The sequence below is a fragment of the Cantharellus anzutake genome (assembly GCF_015039405.1).
Source record: "Cantharellus anzutake strain C23 chromosome Unknown EI90scaffold_13, whole genome shotgun sequence".
Lineage (NCBI taxonomy): Eukaryota > Fungi > Basidiomycota > Agaricomycetes > Cantharellales > Hydnaceae > Cantharellus > Cantharellus anzutake.
Genome location: NW_024066963.1, coordinates 1,112,369 through 1,135,520, shown reverse-complemented (window position 1 = coordinate 1,135,520; position 23,152 = coordinate 1,112,369).

Here is a 23,152-nt window from a genome sequence, read left to right as displayed (position 1 = left end):
CCCCGACACAATACTGTATGCGAGGAACCGCAAGTAACAATTGTGGAAATCTCTACTCCATCAAAAGACCCACATCCACCACTGCTCATGTGTAAACACCACTTACACATGAACCCTCACGGAACAAGTGAGGAACACCAAAAACATACAACCTTTGGGTCGAAATTCATTTTCGACAAACTCCACTACTTTTCTCCCTGTGATACCCATGTATTGCTGTTCACTTCAAAGTAACGGCCCACACTCACTTATTCCCTAAACTAGAGTGCTTGCGCTTCATGCTTTGCAGAACTCTGCACTGCCCACTTATTCCGTTCTCATCAAATAACTATGTTGTTATATTGCAACCATCAATGAAATTCAATCATCTTTCTCGCAACAACACGATACAGGGAAAGACATTCAAGAAAATCTAAAAAAAAACGGATGCCATGGCAGCGAGTGAAGGCCATACATGGCAGCCTTCAGATATGATGGTACTGATCAAACTGAAACGATACCGTGGAAAGCTGAGCCATATTCAACTTGGTAAAGATGCAGCCACATAGACCACCTATAACCTCGCAGAATAAGAGGAACCGGTTGAGCCTCAGAGCCAAGAGGCCCATAAACAGGAGGAAGCGCAGGGTGCTTCTGAGAGTCAGCTCTCAGCATAAGCTAAGAACACCGGTGAAAATGGGTAGGAATACGGTCACTGGGACCGTGTCTAGCCTTCTGGAATGAAAGGGAAAGAAGTAAGGGCCATACCCTCGATGTACCCAGGATCTGGCGAAGCGCAGGCGCATCCAGAACTCAGCTCTCAGCTGAGCTTAATACCGGCGTAAAACCAGTGGAGAGATGGTCGCATAGACCATCTGGAACCTCTCGGAATGAGTGGAAAAAAGAGTGAGGGCTTGAAATCTGAAACAACCCTGGATGCGATGAAGCGCAGGGCGCTTCCTGAGCTCAAAGAGTTATAATACTGGTGCAAAACCAGTGGAGAGATGGTCACCTAGACCATCTCCAGCCTCGCAGACTGAGAGGAAAGCAGATTGGCTTTCCATAGGGAAAACCCAGAAAAGGAAGGAAGGAAGGAAGCGCAGGGTGCTTCCAGAAACAGCAGCGGCTCCTGGGGCTAAGGAGCCAATAAATTATAGATAGATGGTCGGATGGACCATCAGAAACCTCCTGGCATGAGAGGACTGCTGCCAATGACTGGCAGCAAAGCCCCACTACATTTGTCTTGGACTAACCTGTGCATTAAATACAACAATTGCCGTCCATTCATTGAAGTAATGTAGCAAGCCAGGTTAACATTAACCCAAAAGTCTTCTGTATTCTACATTCGCAACGTCCAGCTTTGACTCGGGCAAGAACAGCATCGCATGAGACCTATGTCGCACACAGCTTAGCGCAGTGTACAGCTGCCCATGCGCAAAGACATCCTCTCTACAATCAAACAGTACTCGATCAAGAGTGCGTCCTTGGCAATTATTGAACGTCACAGAGTAAGTGGAGACTGTTTCCATCGGACTGTGTATTTTGCATAGTTGGGTTTAAAGTCGAAGTGAAGTTCTGGAACAGGAGGACAAATGGGGAGCGGAAAATAAAAGAGAGAAGGGACAGGCGAGATGACGTAAAAGAAAGCATGTAAACAACCCGAAAGGGAAGATGATGACAAATTTTCAGCGTCACCAATTGCGTAATATCGGGAGTGGTTAGTGACTCTGTGTGCAGAGTAACCCTTTCTCTCTCCTTCACCAACATGTACAAAAATCGCCCACTTTAAAGTGGTGACAACAAAACACTCATTGATAATTTCAAACTCAATGTAAACCAATTATTAAAACCTTGTTTTCTTCACCATCAACCTTGTATGCGTTGCAAATGCAATGCAAGGGGGGAGAATGTCAGGGCAATAGCCCCGAACCCTGAGCCACATGTAATTAGATACATATAGTCACATGGGTAAGTGGGAACTTCCGGGTAACTGCTTACACACTACCATAAAATACACACATTTGTATCACTTATGGCTCTGTGTGCTGAGCTACCCCCAGACCTCACATTAATGATGTTACGATCTAAACGAGCGATGTTATCGCTATTCCCAGAGATTTGGGTATTCATGTTATGGACATCGCCCCTCAAGTCGGCAATGTTGTCGTCAACTTGGTCGACGCGATTTCTTAGTACTCGCGCCATTTCAGATGCAAGGGAGTGGGTTGGGGATGGAGGATGTGATGCACACATTGGGACATCTGCTGCGAGAGTCTCAGCTGTGAGGGCTTCAGATGTTGTGACTTGGTCAACATCTCTCATGTAGGTGAGATGCGTCACTGGGCCCTTGCAGGCCCAGATCACCACCATCACTTGAGGTGGTGTTGTCTTCCACCCTACAGCCAGTGGAGGGGCCAGCCATGTTGGCGGGAGCGTTGGATGTACTCCTGGTGTTGTATCTCCACAACATCAAGAAGATGTGTCGAGTTGTTCAACAAGTTTGCATGAGAACTTGATTGAAGTTGCGCATTGTCAGGGGCCGACAACGCACGCGTTGCCAAATGGGGTTTCAGTGCCGGTAATGCGGTGCTGAGAATGGAAAAGAGAATAGAGCATAAAAAAGTGAAAGGTTATCTTACTAATTTGGGGACAGTAACGTTCCATTCCCCCATTCACCTCAGGCCTCAGTTGGTCCATCTAAGTATACACTTTGATATGCTGTATATTAACAGGGTAGAAGTAAAGGCTGATCCGCCTTTTACAGCTACCCCGAGGGTTTATATACAATCTAATGCATTCTCAGCACAAATAAATAGAGAAGCTTCTGCGATGCTGTAGGCAGGATAATTGCCCACGTGCAGAACCGGCTCGGATACCTGTTCACACATTCAGAAAACCACTTTCATTCATGCGACACTAGGTATGGAATTGGTATCTAAAAATAGTGCTAATTCGTACGATTCCGACGATATAAAGAACGTCCTAATCGGTGGAGGATTGATGGAGTTATATGTTGGGCAAGTTAGGGATGGCAGGTCATGAGCATGTGCAGGCATGGGAATCTCAAGCGGCAACCCAGAATTCCAGCCTCACTCGTTCCCATGGCGTCTAATAAATTGGTAAAAATGCCTATTGGCTGCGTGAGAGTTATCTCCGGCTTCATTTCCAATTTTGGTTTTTAATTCCGTAAATCCGTTGAGATATCACTTATTTTCTTATATTTTCATATTTTGCCATCATTTTTCACTTATTGATTGATTTTCTTTTGTTGTTACTGATACTTTTTTGATTATTTCGCCTAATAAGGTACCCAGGTGCCATATGGTACCAATATTCACCATCAATTATTTCTAAAAATAATTGTTCCTTATATCCTGTGTCAGAGATGAGGTGTGGATTCAGATGACTCCGGAGTGGAATCGGAGACTTAGCATGGAAGGACCTTGGCCTCAGCGACTCAAGCGGAGCGCTGTGCCATTGCTGCTTGTCCATTTGGTCCTTAATTTCACAGTAGGCAAGCAGGAAGTCTCTAGGGGGCATTCAGGTCGATTTCAGGCTGAGCCCAAAACGAGTATGTACAAGTGCCGATATATATAATGGAGGGGGCAAAAGCACAAGGGAACAAAGGGGATCCGAATCGGAATGAAGATGTCTGAACGGGAACAAAGGGTAGACAGAAGCGGAGTGATAACGAAGGTCATAAGGCAGAACCTGTGATACGTCCGAAAGGAGGTAGGGAGGGCAAGGCCCAGAGGGGCAGGAGGATGATGGGAAGTGGGGATGATGACTAACTGGCTAGAATGGGAAGAAGCAGCAGTCCAAATAGGGATGAGGGGAAAATGCGAGAGATACATTACAAGTGGCGAAAACGCCGAAGGTGATCCATGAAGCTCGGAGGTTGCAGAGCTTATGGAGGCGGGGTTGAAAGTCCGAGGAATATTGACAACGGTGTTTACGTAGTATGAGGTCACCAATGCAATGGACTAAGACCGAGGTGGAGTCAAAGTCCGAGGTAGGGACTATGAGGGAGGCTCGGAGCGAAGGTATGAGCAGTGCCCAAGTACGAAGTACGGGACAGCGGTGGAAGGTCGTAACTTGGTGGGAGGTCAGCAGAAGAGTACCAGAGGGAAGAGATAGGAGAAAGGGAAGAGAGAAGGAGTGGCAGAAAGGAGAGTTGTCAGGTCCGAAAGTGAGTATCGGAGCGGACAGGGGAAGTGTAGGAGGATGACGGAAGGGTGGAGGTGTTGTGAGGAAGGAGCGGAGGAGCGGCGGAGTAGGAGGAGTAGTAGGAGGGTGGCAAGAGGGGCAGTGTTCAGTCCGAGGTGAGTATCAGAGCGGACAGAGATAGGGGAGGAGAGGGAAGGAGGAGTGGAGGTGGCATCGGAGGTAAGAGGAGATGTGTTGCCAGGACCGAAGGTGAGTATCAGAATGGACAGCGGTAGGGTAGGACTCCAGAGGTGGGGAAGGAGGAGGTCTGGAAGTCGGGTTGGGGTTGGGTATGCATGAATATGACATCCTGTACATACCAGATTTTGGAAAAGATGTTCTCCCCTCCCCAATTTTTCTAAGGTGCTAAGACATGCTAGAGTGGGTGTGAGTGAGTGGAATCCAACAGTAGGAATAAGGGCAACAATCTAGCCTGCAATGAGTGGGTAGTAGATTTGTTGAGCCCGGACCTTGCGGAATCCCGGAGAACCCACCACAGAGTTTAAGGATCAAGCATAGCAAAGTTCAGTCAAGAAAGTAGGATTTTGGAGAGTTTGGCCCCACAAGCTTAGTTGGCATAGAGAGCCACGAGCCCTCTTTCAATGCTAAATTAGCGTTGCAACATAATTATTAGACAACACAACATCAACTGATGTTGTGGGTGGAATATAGACATGGGCCGGGGCCTCACATCTGGTCTCCACACCTCCAGTACCTCCTCACCTCCTCACCTCTTACCTCCAGTACCTCCTCATTCCTATATTACCTCTGGTCTTGATAATCTTATTGTTTTATCATTTGATATTTTCTACAATCCCAATCTTCTGGACTACAACTTCCGGGCTCCAGACCTTTCCAGACATCTTTCTCTGTAGTTCCCTGCTTGTTCATAGATGCTTTCAGACCTTGCCATTCAGTTGGCTTTTATTTCTCTCACTCCACAAAACCTCAGACATAATTTGGGCTTTTTGCCTATTCCTATTTGTCTTGTGGACTTCTTTCTATTTACTTCCCCTTCCCCTTGGTAACCTTTGTTTACCTTCGGATCCAATTGTTTCCACTATATGTACACATGTACCCCTCTAGTAAATAGTTCCCCCAGTTATAATATAAACAGTCTTCAGCCCTCTGTTAGAATGTGGGGATTCGGACGACTCCGGAATGGAATCGGAGACTTAGCATGGAAGGACCTTGGCCTCAGCGACTCAGGTGGAGCACTGTGCCATTGCTGGTTGTCCTGGGGGTCCCTAATTTCGGATCTAGCAGAGGGAAAGTCTCTTGGGGGAATTCATGTCGATTTCGGACTGAGGTTACAAGTTACTAGGTACATTGTATATAAGGAGGGGTCCGGAATCAAAAGGAACAAGGGTAAGACAAAAGGAGACAAAGGGAGATGGAAAGAGGAACAACACCGAGGGTCAAGTGTTTGACTCAATGGTGTTTCCCAAAGGAGGAATGAAGGGCCAAGGCCCAAGGAGGATGGAAGGAGGATGGGAGTCAGGAATGGCTAGCTGACTGAATGGAAAGGAAGCAGCAGCCCAAATAGGAATGAGGGAGAATAGCGGAATTGAAATGGACAATGCAATAGTTGCAAGGTCCGGAGTAAGTCCGGAAAGTCCGAACTCGGAGGTTAAACTCCGGAATATTGGCAAACGTAATTAAATGGAATGAGCTAACCAATACAATGGGTATAAGCGGAGGTGGGGTCAAAGTCCGAGGTCGGAGCTAAGACCGGAGGTTCCGGAGACGGAGACGCAAACAGGATTCCAGAGTGGAGGTCCGGAGTTGGGAGCATAGGTGTTGTGTACTCGTCTGGAAGGTGTCGAGGTTGGGGTCGGACCCGGAATGTTCCGGAGTCGGACCGAAGGTGGTGTCCGAGCCGGAGGTGGGATAACCTCTTGGGAGTCGGCAAGGAGAAAGTGATGGAAGGGAAGTAGGGCTCCGGAAGTCGGAGTTCGGAGTTCCAGGAGCCCGGAGCAGAGGTCGGGATTGTATGGATATGACACCCTCCAAAACCTCTTCCAGGACGTCTATCATGTCCTACTCATCTGCTGCTCCTAAGAACTGAGTAACAGGTGCTCCCAGAGATGCCTTGGTATAACACCCAACGAATTGCATGATGAATGATTGACCCTTGCTAACGCCTCCTCCATTAAGTAGTGAGGGGGGGGGCTCCAGCCCCCTTCTGCTGGCAGCCTCGGTTCCTCCATGTAAGGAGTGGTAACCCCACCCCTTATTTCCCATTACATAATTGTATGATTGTCTTGTATAATAAACATGTATATACAAAGTACATATAATAGTGTGGGAAAGTGGAAAGAGCAACTTAGCCTTTCCTCCCATACTGTTGCAAATAATAACTTCATACAAGTTACTTTTGTTGGCAGCCTGAGGAACTAGGCTAACCAGGGTTGGCACCTACACCAGCCCCTTACACTCCATCACCAGCTCCCCTGACAAATGGGGACAACGAGAATGTACTGGGTGCAGTGCTCCATTCCAAGTCGCTGAGGCCGAGTCCCTTCAACACCCTGTCACCCTCGGAGCTCTGCCCCACCTCTGGTCTGTCTCCAACCCACTGTTGGATGACCTGGAACACCAAGCTCCACCTGACAGCATCACCTGGATAGCGATCAACCTATCCTCTAAGGAAAGACATTCGTGACAGAGTCCAGCAATAAGGAAACCAAACAGATTGCCGATAGAATCACATGATCATAGAATGTTCCAGAACAATGCTGGAGATGATCTGGGCCACTGGGGCTTAGGTAAGCGGAGTAGATGGGAATTGCCAGCATACTTCCCATGCACATATGCACAGCTGGCATAGGGTCCAGGGTCATTGCCAATCCCTGACACCCCCCTAGCTTACCTCTGTTCTCTGTGAGACCCCTGCCATCTGAAGTATTGGGACTGCATTGAGAATGAGGTGCAATGCTCCTCCCTGAGTCGTTGAAGCTGAAACCCTGGCCTGCTTGCCTAGCACCCTTGGCCTCAAGATCGATGAGATTGATCCTCACTAAAGCTCAGTCATTAGTAGGAAGCCTACATCGTTAGCGGCCAATGCTCAGTTGCTGATGGCTACCATTGGTGAGACTTTGTGTGATTCTGTTAGAGACCAGATGCAAGATGAAGGAATTGTCTCCATGGCAGAGGGCTTCGGCCTCAGCAACTCAGACCAGGAGTGCTGTGCCAAGTTACATGTCCATGCCCTAATTTACTTACTGGCAGCGAGAACTAAAAGGGGGATCAACTCCAGTCGATTTTATCACTGAGGTGCAACCTATCTACAAGTTATGTATATATATAGTTACAGTAAGGGCAGGCCCGTGAATGGCAGGGCCGAGCAGAGCGGAGCTAACGGAGTTAAACATTGGCTGACTGAATATTACTGACAAGTTGGGTTATGGGGTTTGTCATATCCACCCACGGCCATCAACTTCCACCGCTTCTGATCCCTCCGGACTATCTCTGCTCCTTCTTCACTAACCTCGGAGCCCCCGTATTCCGCAATCACCTCTGCATCCCTCGATGGTCACCACCCCCTCGTTTCAATATATTACCTACACCTCCCTAAGTATGGAGCCCTGAAGGCTTCCAGACAGCTCTGACGTCTGCTAGCGCACTCCCGCCTCCACTGGGCAATACACTCGCTTGCCCTGCAAGCCCACCTTTGGGCCTATCCCTCCTTTCCGTTTCTGGGTTATTGCCTACCATTCTGCTAACCCCATAACCTGACTTGTCGGTAATATTCAATCGGCTAATGTTTAACTCTGTTAGCTCCACTCTGCTCGGCCCTGCCATTTATGGGCCTGCCCTTGTTGTAACTATATATACTCAACTTGTACATAGGTTACACCTCAGTAATAAAATCGACTAGAGTTGACTGTCATATCCATCCCTGGCCATCGACTTCCGTTCCCTCTGATCCCTCCGGTCTACCTCCACTCCTTCCTCACTAACCTCGGAGCTCCCATATTCCGCAATCCTCTTGGTACCCCTCGATGGTCACCACCCCCTCCTTTCAATTTATTACCTATGCCTCCCTAAGTACAGAGCCCCGAAGACTTCCGGACAGCTCCGACGTCCGCTAGTGCACTCCCGCCTCCGCTGGGCAATACACTTGTCTGCCCTGCAGAGCCCACCTTCGGGCCTATCCCTCCTTTCCGTTTCTGGGTTATCGCCTGCCTTTCTGCTAACCCCATGACCCGACTTGTCGGTAATATTCAGTCAGCTAATGTTTAACCCCATTAGCTCCACTCCATTTGGCTCTGCCAATTGCGGACCCGTCTTTGCTGTAACCATATATATATCCAACTTGTACATAGGTTACACTCCAGTAATAAAATCGACTAGAGTTACCCCCCTTCAGTTCTGATTGCCAGTCAGTAAGTTAGGGCACGGACGTGTCACTAGGCACAGTGCTCTTGGCATAAGTCGCTGAGGCCAAAGCCCTCCACCACGGAGACTCTCCCTCATCTCGAATCTGGTCTCTGACATTGACCCCCTTTAGTTCTGGTTGCTGTCATATCCATCCCCGGCCATCGACTTCCGGTCCCTCCATTCCCTCCGTTCTACTCCGCTCCTCTCTCACCAACCTCGGAGCCCCCTGTATTCCGCAAACCTCTCGGTACCCCTCGATGGTCACCACCCCCTCATTTCAATTTATTACCTACGCCTCCCTAAGTACGGAGCCCCGAAGACTTCTGGACAGCTCCGACGTCCGCTAGCGCACCCCCGCCTCCGCTGGGCAATACACTCGCCTGCCCTGCAGAGCCCACCTTCAGGCCTATCCCTCCTTTCTGTTTCTGGGTTAACGCCTGCCTTTCCGCTAACCCCGCAAACCGACTCGTCGGTAATATTCAGTCAGCTAATGTTTTAACCCCGTTAGCTCCGCTCCGTTCGGCTCCGCCAATTGCGGAACCGTCTCCGCTGTAACCATATATATATCTCCCACTTGTACATAGGTTACGCCCCAGTAGAAAAATCAACTAGAGTTACCCCCCTAGGTTCTAAGTGCCAGTCAGTAAGTTAGGGCACAGACGTGTCACTAGGCACAGCGCTCTTGGCAGGAGTCGCTGAGGCCAAAGCCCTCCGTTACGGAGACATTCCTTCATCTCGAGTCTGGTCTCTGACAGTTGCCAGTTAGTAAGTTAGGGCATGGACATGTTACTTGGCACAGTGCTCCCGGCATAAGTCACTGAGGCCGAAGCCCTCCACTAGAGACATTCCTTCATCTCGATCTGGTCTCTAACAGGGTTAGCAGGATGGTGGGCTATAACCCATAAACGGAAAGGAGGGATAGGCCCGAAGGTAGACTTGCAGGGCAAGCAAGTGAATTGCCCAGCAGGGGTGGGAGTGCGCTAGTGGACGTCAGAGCTGTCCGGAGGCCTTCAGGGCTCTGTACTTAGGGAGGTGTAGGTAATATATTGAATTGAGGGGGTGGTGACCATCAAGGGAGTCAGAGGTGATTGCAGAATATGGGGGCTCCGAGGTTAGTGAAGAAGTAGCGAAGGTAGTCTGGAAGGATCAGAGGTAGTGGAGGACAATGGCTGTAGATGGATATGACAGTATCCCCTTCTTAGGCCTGAACCCTGACCAATTATCCTGCTGGTAGTTTGAAAGGTTATCTTACTATTTTGGGGATGGTAACGTTCCGTTCCCCCATTCACCTCAGGCCCCAGTAGGTCCATCTAAACATAAGCTTTGATGAGCTGTATATTCAACAGGGTAGAGGTAAAAGGCTACCAGGCCTTTACAACTACTCCGAGGTATATATATGTAATTTACATATCTCGGCACAAATAAATAAAGAAATAACCACATCACTATAATGGGAATTATAGCAATGCAACATAATATAAATATCACTATAATCGGAATTATAGTGAAGTAAGGTTAATCCCTTACATAGTTACTATAGATGCGCAGGTACTGCTTGAGCATCTGGTTCATCTGTTCTGTCTGTCTGTCTCCTTCTGGGTGATAACCAGAAGTGAAGTGGAGGCAGATGTCAAGGGCTTTACCAAGTGAACAGAAAAAATGAGAAACAAACTCCGGACCCCTGTCAGAGGTGACATGGGAAGGAACTCCATGTTTGGAAAACACATGGAGAAGGAATAACTTGGCCAGTTCCGGAGAGGTGATGGTGTCGTGGGTAGGGATGAAGATGCACTGCTTGGACAGGTGGTCCACAATGACCAAGATGGAGGTGAATCTGGAAGAGGGAAGTTGTTCAATGAAATCCATGGAGATGTGTCAGGGGACAACTCCCGGGTCCCCATGACCCTCCCCTATGGTCCACAGTCTCTGGTCTGGCCAGCCCTATCCAGGGCACAATCCTACTGTGGGTAAGAAGATGAGAAGGAAGCTAACTTCTCATCTTCCCACAGTGGCCACAATATCAGCAAAACTTCTGGGGATACCTGGAAGTCACATGAGGGGGTAGGAACCGGGCCCGGAGCATGCGGTGTGTGGAGCGTGCATGCATGTGGGAAGCGTGGCAGGTGGAAGTGGGTCCGGATGCGGGTTCAGGTCCGGGCTAGTCAGGGTGTGTGCCCTGACAAGATGGAGTTCCAAGGACATTCGGGGATAGGGAGTTGTTTGAGCACGCTGTAAGGCTTGTGATGAGGGACTTTGGCACAGGCACAAGAAGTACAGGAGGACACATAGTTCTTGACGAAGGTACAGATGCCTGGCCAGGTATAATCATGACAGTGACCAGCAGGCTTGCTGCCAGGTCAAGAGTTTGGTGGTAGAGAAATACTCAAGGTTCTTGTGGTTGGTGACAACATTGATTGGGGTTCCTGAACCTTCAAGGTAGTGATGCCATGATCGGAACGCATCGTGAATGGTGAGCAGTTCCTTATCATGGGTGTTGTAATTGAGCTCCAGCACCAAAAGTGTTCTAGAGTGGAAAGTGACGGGGAAAATCTCTCCATCATTGCAACAGATGGACAGGATTCCAGAGATCACCTAATCGGAGGTGTCAGTTTCTACAATGAGAGGGGTGTTGGGTACCCAATGCATCAGGATGGGAGCGGACGTGAAGGCTTCTTTCAGGGTGTTGAAAGCAGAATGACAGTCATCAGAGAATAACCAGGGGGCTCCTTTACACATGAGGCACATCAAGGGGATGTCAGGGGACAACTCCCGGGTCCCCTATGGCCCACAGCCTCAGGTCTGGCCAGCCCTATCCAGGGCACAATCTACTGTGGGTAAGGAGATGAGAAGGAAGCTAACTTCTCATCTTCCCACAGTGGCCACAATATCAGCAAAACTTCCGGGGATACCCGGAAGTCACATGAAGGGGTAGGAACCGGGCCCAGAGCATGCGGCGCATGGAGCATGTGCGCATTGTAGGAGAAATAACAGCCACACTATGGAAACCCATTATGGAAATATGCCAGATAAATCACAAAACCTCATACGACAAGTAGATATGAGAACATAGAAGGACCTGAATTTTAATGAATTTTAACGAATTTTACGAATTTTTACGAATTATTATGTCTATATATGATAAATCGAAAGAAAGAAAAATAGCAAAAATACTTCAAGCTTACCATCAACAAGACGGAATTCTCGGGAGAATTTATAGCAAATATTAAACCAAGAATTAGGACAATCGACCAAGATTTGACTATAAAAATAATCAGAGAACCTCCATGGAAACTACTTTCCCACGTCCGCACATGTAGCCAAGGATGAAAGTACCACGGAACAAAGATTCCTCAGGAACTAATGCAAAAGTCAAAGTCGTGTTTATAATAGAAAATGTAGATGTCCCCCAAACGGAAACAATGAGAGTAATTACAGGGGAAACTACCCATAAACGACGGAGATATGACTAAAACTCCTGCAAAACATGGACAATGTCTAAAAGGCAAGTGCGAAGATTAACTAGTAACGACCGAGACAAGCTTGATAGCCCATTAGAAAGGAAGGGATCTAAACTTAATCCTCCCAAAGTTTCATAATAAAAGGATCATGCGTTAATGAGATATCCAATAACAGGAATAGCGACATTGTCAGAGACCGGATTCGAGACGAGGGAGTGTCTCCGTAGCAGAGCTTTGGCCTCAGCGACTTCTGCCAAGAGTGCTGTGCCTAGTGACATGTCCGTGCCCTAACTTACTGACTGGCAATCAGAACCTAAGGGGGGGTAACTCTAGTTGATTTTATTACTGGAGTGTAACCTATGTACAAGCAGGATATATATATGGTTACAGCGAAGACGGGTCCGCAATTGGCGGAGCTGAATGGAGTGGAGCTAACGGGGTTAAAGCATTAGCCGACTGAATATTACCGACAAGTTGGGTCGCGGGGTTAGCGGAAAGGCAGGCGATAACCCAGAAACGGAATGGAGGGATAGGCCCGAAGGTGGGCTCTGCAGGGCAGGCAAGTGTATTGCCCAGCGGAGGCGGGAGTGCGCTAGCGGATGTCGGAGCTGTCCGGAAGTCTTCGGGGCTCCGTACTTAGGGAGGCGTAGGTAATAAATTGAAAGGAGGGGGTGGTGACCATCGAGGGGTACCGAGAGGATTGTGGAATATGGGAGCTCCGAGGTTAGTGAAGAAGGAGCGGAGTTAGTCCAGAGGGAACGGAGGGACCAGAAGTCGATGCCCGGGGATGGATATGACAGTATCCCCTTCTTAGGCCTGAACCCTTGAAGGCCCAGAATTAGTAAGGTGAGGGGAGCTGTACTTACAGAGAAAGAGAAAGTGGGAAAATGAAAAACGGAAGTGAGGAGTGAAGGGAGAAGGAGAAATGGGGGAGGAGTCGGGGTTCCTAAGGAGCTTCGGGTCCAGGCTTCGCTGGGTACCGAGAGTGGAACACTTCGACAAGGTCAGAGGCGTGATCGAGTTTGCCGGCAAGGAGCCATTGTGTCTCCTCGTCGGTCCCTTCATAGCCTAGCCACTTGACCAGGTAGAGCAACTTGTTGCGTCTATGTCGGTTGATCTTGGAGTCGAGTATCTCCTCGATCTCAAACTCCATCTTGCCTTCGATTTCTATGGGAGGTGGAGGTGGCTGGTGGCGGTTCGGAATGGTGTTCAGGACGGAGGGTTCGATCTGCGATACATGGAATACCGGGTGAATGGCTCGCATGTTTTCTGGCAGGCAGAGAGTGAGGGAATGAGTTCCAATGCGGGTGATGATCTCAAATGGGCCGAGGTTTTTCTCGGAGAGCTTTTTGGAGGGTTGGGTGGAGCGGAAGTACTTGGCCTTTACGTAGACCGAGGTTCCTACTTCGAAAGCTGGGGCAGGGCTCTGACAGGAGTCTGCCGGGCCCTGATAGCGGATCTGAGCGAGATGCATTTCCTCGCGAAGGAAGTGGTGGAGGGAGTCGAGATCGACAGAGTACTCTTGGGCGCGTACTGATGTCAGGTCTTGCTCCGGGTGAATGGTGATGTTCGGATGGTAGCCTTTGTTGGCGAAGAATGGGGAGACGCCCGTGGTGGCATTCGGAGCGTTGTTGTATGCGAACTCTGCGAGAGGCAGGAGTTCGGACCAATTGTCCTGCTGGTAGTTACTGTAGATGCACAGGTACTGCTCGAGCATCTGGTTCATCCGTTCGGTCTGACCGTCTCCTTCTGGGTGATAGCCGGAGGTGAAGTGGAGGTGGATGTCAAGGGCCTTACCAAGTGAACGGAAAAAATGAGAGACAAACTCCGGACCCCTGTCGGAGGTGACATGGGATGGAACTCCGTGCTTGGAGAACACATGGAGGAGGAAGAGCTTGGCCAGTTCCGGAGAGGTGATGGTATCGTGGGTAGGGATGAAAATGCACTGTTTGGACAGGCGGTCCACGACGACCAAGATGGAAGTGAATCCGGAAGAGGAGGGTAGCTGTTCGATGAAATCCATGGAGATGGAGTTCCAAGGACGTTTGGGGATGGGGAGTTGTTTGAGTAAGCCATAAGGCTTATGACGGGGGACCTTGGCATGGGCACACGAAGTGCAGGAGGATACGTAACTCTTGACAAAGTTATGGATGCCTGGCCAGGTATACTCATGACGTACTAGATCCAGAGTCCGGTTTTGCCCGAAGTGTCCGGAAAGTTGGTGGTCGTGTTTGTCTCGCAAAATGCGGAGACGGAGATCGTTAGAATCCGGCACATAAATGCGATTGTCCAGCCTTAAGAGGCCTTCGGCATCAACGGACCAGCGGGAGTTGGGGAGGTTGGGGGAAGCGAGATGAGAAGAGATTGTGGTGTCGGAGGAGAGGGAGGTTAAGATGTCTCGATGAAGAGCCTCTGTGTCGACGAGTACGGCTGCTTGGATTACTGTGGCAGCTAGGAACATAGCTCATAAGGATGCAGTGAGCTGCTCCGAAGTGAAGACCAGTCAGAAGTTCTGCGGATTGACGCGAGTGTAGTCCATATCCCCTTCTTTGGGATAGACGTCCCAGCATCTAGTCAACGCATCTGGTTTAACTCCGAGTCTTCCAGGACGGAATCGGACAGTCATGTGGAATTGGGAGAGGAACTCTGACCAGCGGGCTTGCCGCTGGGTCAAGAGTTTGGTGGTGGAGAAATACTTGAGGTTCTTGTGGTCGGTGACGACGTTGATTGGGGTTCCTGAACCTTCGAGGTAATGACGCTGTAGGAGGGCACAGCAAGTACCACACAAACAAGGCCAGAACCACGTTTTTCGAGGCTCCAACGAGCACCCTCAAGCCTCCGACACATTCACAATGCCCACGGCACATTTCCCCATTTTTTCCAATTTTTTCCATGCTTTTTTTCTCAAGACTCATATTGCCACTTCCCCAAAATTCACGGATATCCACCATTTCCCCCATATCTCCACCAATTTTCCACCAATTCACACGATTTTGAGCTTGAAGGACAGCGACGGATCAGGAGAGGAGGATGGAAGGACGGGATGGGAGTTAGGATGACGGATATGCGGTGGAGAAGCGAGATTGATGGCTGATATTGACCTTATGGGCCTCAATTATTGATTTTATTGTTACCTTGTGGACATTTTTTTGCCTTATTGTTTCTTAGCCGAACTCTCAACATTCTTCCTGTTTCCATCGCCACCATCCATCGGCTATTTTACTTGTTTTTTTGTTCTGATTTCTTTTTTTTTCTATATATACACCCAGTTTGCATTGTACTTACAGTTGTTGGACCCCTCATCTGTGCTACAAAGACTGTGGTGTTGAGCGACCCTTCCACACGTTTAAAGAGCTTAGTCTGGCTCCCTGACGACTGTCCAAGAAGGACCAGGGTGAGTTCTGAGTTTTAAAAGAGTTTATTAGTATCGTGCACTTGCACCGGGACCGTGTGCGGCCTTACCGGTAGTAAGATTTTCTTTGCCCCCCTTTTTCTTTTCTTGTTTTCTGCTGGGTTACATCCCTAGCATGCTTACAACGCCATGATCAGAACGCATCATGAATGGCGAGCAGTTCCTTGTCATCGGTGTCGTAATTGAGCTCCGGCGCCGAGAGTGTTCTAGAGTGGAAAGCGATGGGGTGAATCTCTCCATCATCACAGCAAATGGAAAGGATTCTGGAGATCACGTAATCGGAAGCGTCGGTTTCTACAATGAGGGGGGCATCAGGTAGCCAATGTGTGAGGATAGGAGCAGAAGTGAAGGCCTCTTTCAAGGTGTTGGAAGCAGAGCGACAATCATCGGAGAATAGCCAGGGGGCTCCTTTACGCATGAGGCGCGTCAAGGGGACCACAATGTCGGAGTATTGGTGAATGAAACGCCGATAGAAGTTAGCGAAGCCAAGGAAGGATTGGACATCCTTGACTTTACGGGGCTTGGGCCAATCTTGGACAGCTTTGACCTTCTCGATGGACATGGTGAGTCCGGAAGGAGAGAGGCAGTAACCGAGATATTCCGTAGTGTCTGTATGGAACTCGCATTTCTTCAGATTGGCATATAGGCCGTGTTTGCGGAGTCTCCTAAGAACTTCTCGGACATGCTCCTGATGCGAAGCCATGTCTTCCGAGTAGGTAAGGATGTCGTCTAGGTGGACTACCACAGAAACATCCAAGAGGTCGGCAAAGATCGTGTTGACGAATCGCTGGAAAGCCGCAGGTGCATTCGTGAGACCGAATGGCATGACAAGCCACTCATAGGAACCATAGCGCATGCAGAAAGAGGTCTTCCATTCATCGCCTGCTGCAATGCGAACCAGGTGGTAAGCATGCCGGAGGTCGAGTCTGGTATAGACCGTGGCATGGCTAGGTGCATCAAGGAGGTCGGAGATGCGGGGAAGTGGGTAGCGATCCTTTTTGGTGATCTTGTTCAGCCCTCAGAAGTTGACGCAAAGACGGAGGGATCCATCCTTCTTGCGGATGAAGAGGACCGGTGCCGCGTGAGCAGAAGTAGCGGGGTGAATGAAACCAGAGGCCAGGTGTTCATCTAAGAATGCCTGGAGGGCCTCGAGTTCCAAAGGAGAGAGAGAGAGTACATGGTACCCAAGGGTGGGGAGGTGCCTTCCTCAAGGTCGATCTTTAGGTCGTGCTCATGGTGCGGTGCCAGCATCAAGGCTTTGCTCTTACTGAACACATCCACAAACTTGTGATACTCCTTCAGGACAGCCGAGAGGTCGACGGAGTCGGTGTGGGATGAGGCAGCCCTCAAGCGGCTTTCCTCGGAAGGGATGGTTAGGCTGAAGGATACTGATCCTTCAAGTCAGCAAGCCTTCGCAAATGCGGAACGGCTGACGAACTCGATAGATGGTAGCGGAGAAGTAACAGCCTGCGACTGAGGTGCTGGCGAAACATCAGATGATTGGATGTCAGACGATGGCAGTGGTACTGGAGACGACGGGGGAGAGCTCGGAGTAACTGTCTTGGTAGGTTCGGAAGTTCGGAACGTGATACTGCTTGAGACCCAGTCAATCAACGGATTGTAGCGGGTAAGCCAGTTGTGTCCTAGGACTAGGGAACATGATCCATCCAGCGATGTGACAAAGAAAGTCGTGGGGGTGATGTTTCCGGAAGTGAAGTGGAGGGGAATATCAATGGTGTGGGTTATGATTGAGTTGGTGCTACCATCGAATAGGTGTAGTTGTAGGGGTTTAATCTGGTATGTCTTCAAGGCCAACTTTTTTACGAATGTGTCATCGATGAAGCAGTCCGAAGACCCAGAATCTACAAGTGCGGGTACATTCTCATAGGAGCAGAAAAGTTTATTTTGTGTCCTAATATTGGACGGAGGAGAAACAGGAGGAGAAAAAGAAGAGAAGTGGAGAGAGGTGGATCGATCTATGGAAGTAGTCGGAGGGGGTGGAGGAGAGAGTGGTACATCAGCAACACCATCTACAATGGGTAGAACATTAACCGAAGGGTCAACATTGAGAGGAGAAAATAGACCATTTGAAAGAGAAAAGGAAACGGGAATGTGGAGGGAGGATAAGTTGGAAATGGAAGACGTGTTTAAATGCACTTCTTTGAGTGCACGGAAGGAAGGATCGCAACCCCCAGTCCATGCGGAGTCCATGGGGGTGCGGACTAATTTTTTGCTTCTGCGGAAGCGGATCCTTGCTCCTCAGTCTGGGCCGAACAGGCCTTAGACGCGCGAGAAGAAGACTTGGGACAGTCCTTGACCATATGGCCAGACTGACCGCAGAACATACAAAGTTTCTCGTCGAGACGACGCTTATGCTCTTGTGGCGTGAGCTTGCTGTTGTCTCCGAGTTTAGATGAGAGGTCCGGTTTAACAGAGCTAGCCTCGGACTTCTTATTGTCCTTCGGAGGCCTACTACCGGAAGCGGAGTTGAAAGAGGAGGAGGAAGGGATGGGGTCGGAACGAGAAGCGGCGGTGGACTTGTCGAAAACGTTAGAGGAAGAGGGTTTTGCATGACGTGTAACTTCCGATTTACGCTCCCAATAGTGCGCATCGAGAGTTTGGGACAGGGTGCGAAGTTCAGAGAGAGTAGAGGGTTTACCTACTCTAGCAATATCGTCCTTGATACATTCCGGCAATCCGTTGTAGAAAAAATGACGAAGTGCGGCTTCTCCGTAACCATGAAGTTGAGAGGCGTGTCGATTGAACTCGACGACGTATTTATTGATGTGGTGCCCATCCTTCATGTCCAGGGTCATCAGTTGAACCTCGGCGTCACCCACAGGATCGTGAGGGCTGAAGTTAGTTTGAAGTTCATTAACGAACTCTTGATAGTCGTTCATCCATCGCGGACAAAGCGTGGAATTCTGGTCGAATAACAGGTCTGGCTCAAACCAATCGAGGGCCATTCCCTTGAGGTAGGACTGCGCAAATATGACTTTAGCGCGGTCGCTAGCAAAAGCGAGGGGACGGTCCTGGAAATTGAGCTTGCATTGGACCAAGAATACTCGAAGTTCTCAGGGATCCTGTCAGGGTTCAGCACCCTGCCTTAGGGTGCCCCGGACTCCCCACCTACTTTATCCCCTTTTATTCTTTGACTGTTGCCTTGTTGTTGCCTTTGTGTGTTGTGTACACACACGTGCACGGGATAGCGTGGGAACTTTCTGAGCGAGCAGCTTGCCCAGAATGTTCCCACGGGTCACAGCCACAGTTCTGGGCAAGCAACTCGCCCAGAACGTTCCCACGCTTACTGGGCACTGCCACCTGGATGTTCCCTCCGGGTCACACTACACAACTCTAGGAGCTGTATAGTTGTGGGCATGTGACCCATTCCTTTATATAGCAACCATGCGGGGAGATGAGACCTTTACCCTTCTTCTCATCTCATGCCCCGCATAGGCAAGTGTATATATTATCTTTCCTTTTACTATACATCTCATGCCCCGCATAGTGTGAGGACAGGTTAGATGGGGGCTGAGGTCAGGGAGCCTCCGAGTCCGAGGCCGGGCCCTGACAGATCCTTTCCATCAAACTGTTCGGGTTCGTGGACCTTGGTCCGGAGAGCAGAAGATGGTCGTCGTCGTCGTCGTCCAGTGTGACGAGCCAGACTGGCAATGGCTTGGGCCAATTGTGCAATAGCCACGTTGGAGGTGGGTTTGGCATCGTCAGTGGTTGGGACAGTGTCACGACCGACAAATCCCGGGGCTCCGTCAGCGGTGAACCAATGCCGATAGGCGAATCCGCCGACCCGAAACCCATCCTAACCAGCCCCCAACCCCATGTCTGGCCCCCTGCCTTACTGTGTGAGACTTGGCCAAGAATCAGAACCTAGACCCTGTCGGTATTCTGACCTTACCTCCAGTTCCTGAGCCCTTGGTGCTCCCGGCATTCAGTCATGCCTGCCTTGTCTCCATCTGAACCACACTCATCGCTTCCTGCTATGTGGTCACAGCCATGCCCCGCTTCCGTGCATTCCGCACCCTCTGCCCACTCTGCACCCTCTGCCCACCTCTGTACCTCTGTTGGCCTTCATGCTGTCCTTGTGTGACAGTGCTGGCAGATCAACCTCTGTTCACGGACTTGTGTCGGCACCGCACCGACCCCGCTTATTTGCGGACTTGTATCGGCGCCGCGCGCTGACCTCCGCTTTCCCTCTGGCCATTTGTCACTTGGCAGCTTATCATTCATTCCTTGCCGAGTGCCATTTATTGTTTGCTTCCCTGCCAATATCGGCATTTGATCCCCTCTTTATTGGCACTAGGTTATTGATCTCATTCAGTTATTCATCAATAACCCTTGCCACTTATTGTTTAGTGATCTGTTCCTCATTTCCAGTTCCCAGGCTCTTGTCCTTATTTAGTTTGACAATCCCCGCTTATCTCCGCGCCGGACTGACCGGCCTTTCTATATTCCCTCTTGCCTATTTATCTACCTTGTAAATACTTTCGGGGACCCCAGTCTGAAATCAACTAGAGTACCCCCCTGTCTGTTCTGAGTCTCTTCTTCTGCAAAAGGGGCTTCCCCCCCTCTGAGTCCGTGCTCGCGGAGTCCACGCTCCTCCTACAGGTCCGCTCCGCCCGCAAGTCTTGTTTGAAGTCCGCTGTGAGTGTCAATCTGTAAATACGGGATCTCCCCCAAACGTCAAGCTCAGGGCACAGCGCTCCACCTGAGTCGCTGAGGCCGCGATCCCACTCTGCTAACCTTGAACAGCGCTTCCGGACGCGCCGCATATTTCCGCCCGCATATCCGCGCGTGCTCCAACAGACCTCTGCCACAATCTCCGACCCCGACTCAGACAGAACCCAATCCATCGTCTATCTGTCTTCCGACAGTCTGCCAGACTCCAACAATATTCCCAGTCTCTGACAGCATTCCAGATCTCTGACAGTATTCCGACTCCGACAAGAATCCCGCCTCTGACAGACAGTGGGGATGGAAGGATCAGCAGGGGGAGGATCGACAAAGTCGGGGACCTCGGAACCGAGTCCAAAGAAGTGGACAGGGTCTATGGGTTGTTCTGTGGTGTCTCCGAAGTCGGAGTCTGCAACTGGTGATCAATTCCTAATGGGGCGCATGATCGGAGTCGATGGGAGAGGGGTTTCAAGGTTAGAAAAGCTTCAAAACTCAACTGGGTTTCTCGCCAATCGACTAGGACCAGGCTGAGAGGGTTCTGGGGAAGGTGAGGCAGAGTTGGGAACTAATGTGCGTAATTGCGAACGAGTGCGGAGGACTTTTGGTGCCATACAAGACGGTACTAGTCAGGGAGTAATAAAATACTGTCAGAGACCGGATTCGAGATGAGGGAGTGTCTCCGTAGCGGAGGGCTTTGGCCTCAGTGACTTCTGCCAAGAGCGCTGTGCCTAGTGACACGTCCGTGCCCTAACTTACTGACTGGCAATCAGAACCTAAGGGGGGGTAACTCTAGTTGATTTTATTACTGGAGTGTAACCTATGTACAAGCGGGATATATATATGGTTACAGCGAAGACAGGTCCGCAATTGGCGGAGCCAAACAGAGCGGAGCTAACAGGGTTAAAGCATTAGCCGACTGAATATTACCGATGAGTCGGGTTGCAGGGTTAGCGGAAAGGCAGGTGATAATTGCGGAATACAGGAGCTCTGAGGTTAGTGAAGAAGGAGTGGAGTTAGTCCAGAGGGAACGGAGGGACCGGAAGTCGATGGCCGGGGATGGATATGACAGACATCAAAAGTCCAAGCTCAGGGAAAAGACGATGTTTGCATAGGATCCATAATTAAAACATACAACGAAATTTACACAGAAATTATTAAAAATGGGGAACTATAGTTATGCAAATTTTCAGCCCAAACGGTCCAGCCATTGTGAAGTTATACCCATGATGGGAATATAGAAATCTGCATCATGTATAATGACACATGAGGGTGGCGATGCACAGGGAACCAGCCATCGGAACTGTCAGGGGACGACTCCCGGGTCCCCATGACCCTCCCCTATGGTCCACAGCCCTGAGGTGTAACCAGCCCTATCCAGGGCACAACCTACTGTGGGTAAGAAGATGATATCAAAGGAGGGCAAGTATATACACTTGCCTACTGTGGGTAAGAAGATGAGAAGGAAGCTAACTTCTCATCTTCCCACAGTGGCCACAATATCAGCAAAACTTCCGGGGATACCCGGAAGTCACATGAAGGAGTAGAACCGGGCCCGGAGCATGTGGCGCGCGGAGCGTGCACGCGTGCGGGAAGCGCGGTGGGTGGAAGCGGGTCCGGACGCGGGTCCGGGTCCGGGCTAGTCAGGGTGTGTGCCCTGACAGGAACCGAGATCCGCACTTCGGCAGATCGCAAAGACCAATTTCTGTCCAAATAAGGAAGAGCCCGGTCAAAACAAAGCACGGAAAGTGCAAAACAACCTTAGATCATGAGGGAAAATTCTGAAATAAATCACAGAAGCCCATATGAAAGAAATAAACACCCACGCATATCATAAATCCCGAACAATTAAACGAAAACGGCTCCCGCATACGAACGACTATGGGAACGACACACATGATTACCGAATGTGCACGCGAATCTTTGCTAACTCAACAAATACCAGGAAATTGTCAGGGCACACACCTGAGCCCGCGCCGCACCGCCCTACTCCGCTCCCCCGCTATCACTCCCTGTATCCCCTTTCCCCTTTTCCCTCTTTCTTTCTATCTCCGTTCCATGGTCGACTTCCCCTTCTCTATGTATTACTACACACTTAACCCCACTCCCCCGATCGCTGCGCCCGCCACATGCATTCCCGCTCACAGAGCGGCACACCTCCAGGACCTCCCACGGAGATACCCAGGGGAGTGCGGCTGTGTGCGGGGATGACGTGGCTCCTCCCACATGACCCCAGCTGCATGTATATAATAGCACCTGGGGTGGGAACAGAAGAAGCAGCCTTCTTCTCAACTTCCCACTTCAGGTAAGTACTGTAGCTTCCCCTTTTAATGATAATCCAACTTCCCACTTCAGACTAAGTGGTCGGGGATGCTCACCCCGCAACAGGACCGCCGCTACGCATAGCCGACATCTGTCCCATTGAGTCCCTCGCACCGGGACCTCGCCGCTTTCAGAGCTGTCCCTGACAGAAATAGGACACAATATTAGTACCATTGGAAAGGTGGGAATAAATAAAAATTTATGATACCAAGAACGTGAGAAAACATCCAGAAATGAATGAGATACAAGGACATGAAGTTAGAAACCTGAAAATGCATGGGAAGACAGCTTCAAGAGGTCCAGAGTCCTAAATAAAATAGATAAAAATATGATATCTTCAAGGACAACCTACTATAACAACCAACAATACATAAGGAGGATTAGGATGTGATAATACAAAGGGGAATCAGGGAATATGAACGAAATTCATGAAAACCACTAAACTACGATGGACCATGGTGGGAATTTTAGGGAACGATGTTCTAATGAAGTAGAGAGCTATAACACATTCGTTTGAGTAATTCTTGACTACTAGCAACTTTTCTTTCAGTTTTAAACCTGAATAATTCACTCATTTATCATTTCAGTCTCATTTTAACTAAATGTCACTAAATAAAATTGGAATAAATCAGCTGAAGGGCTCAGCACAGCTGTATGCATAATAATGCGAAGTTTGAATTCAGAATCATCGAGTCATAGCAAATTT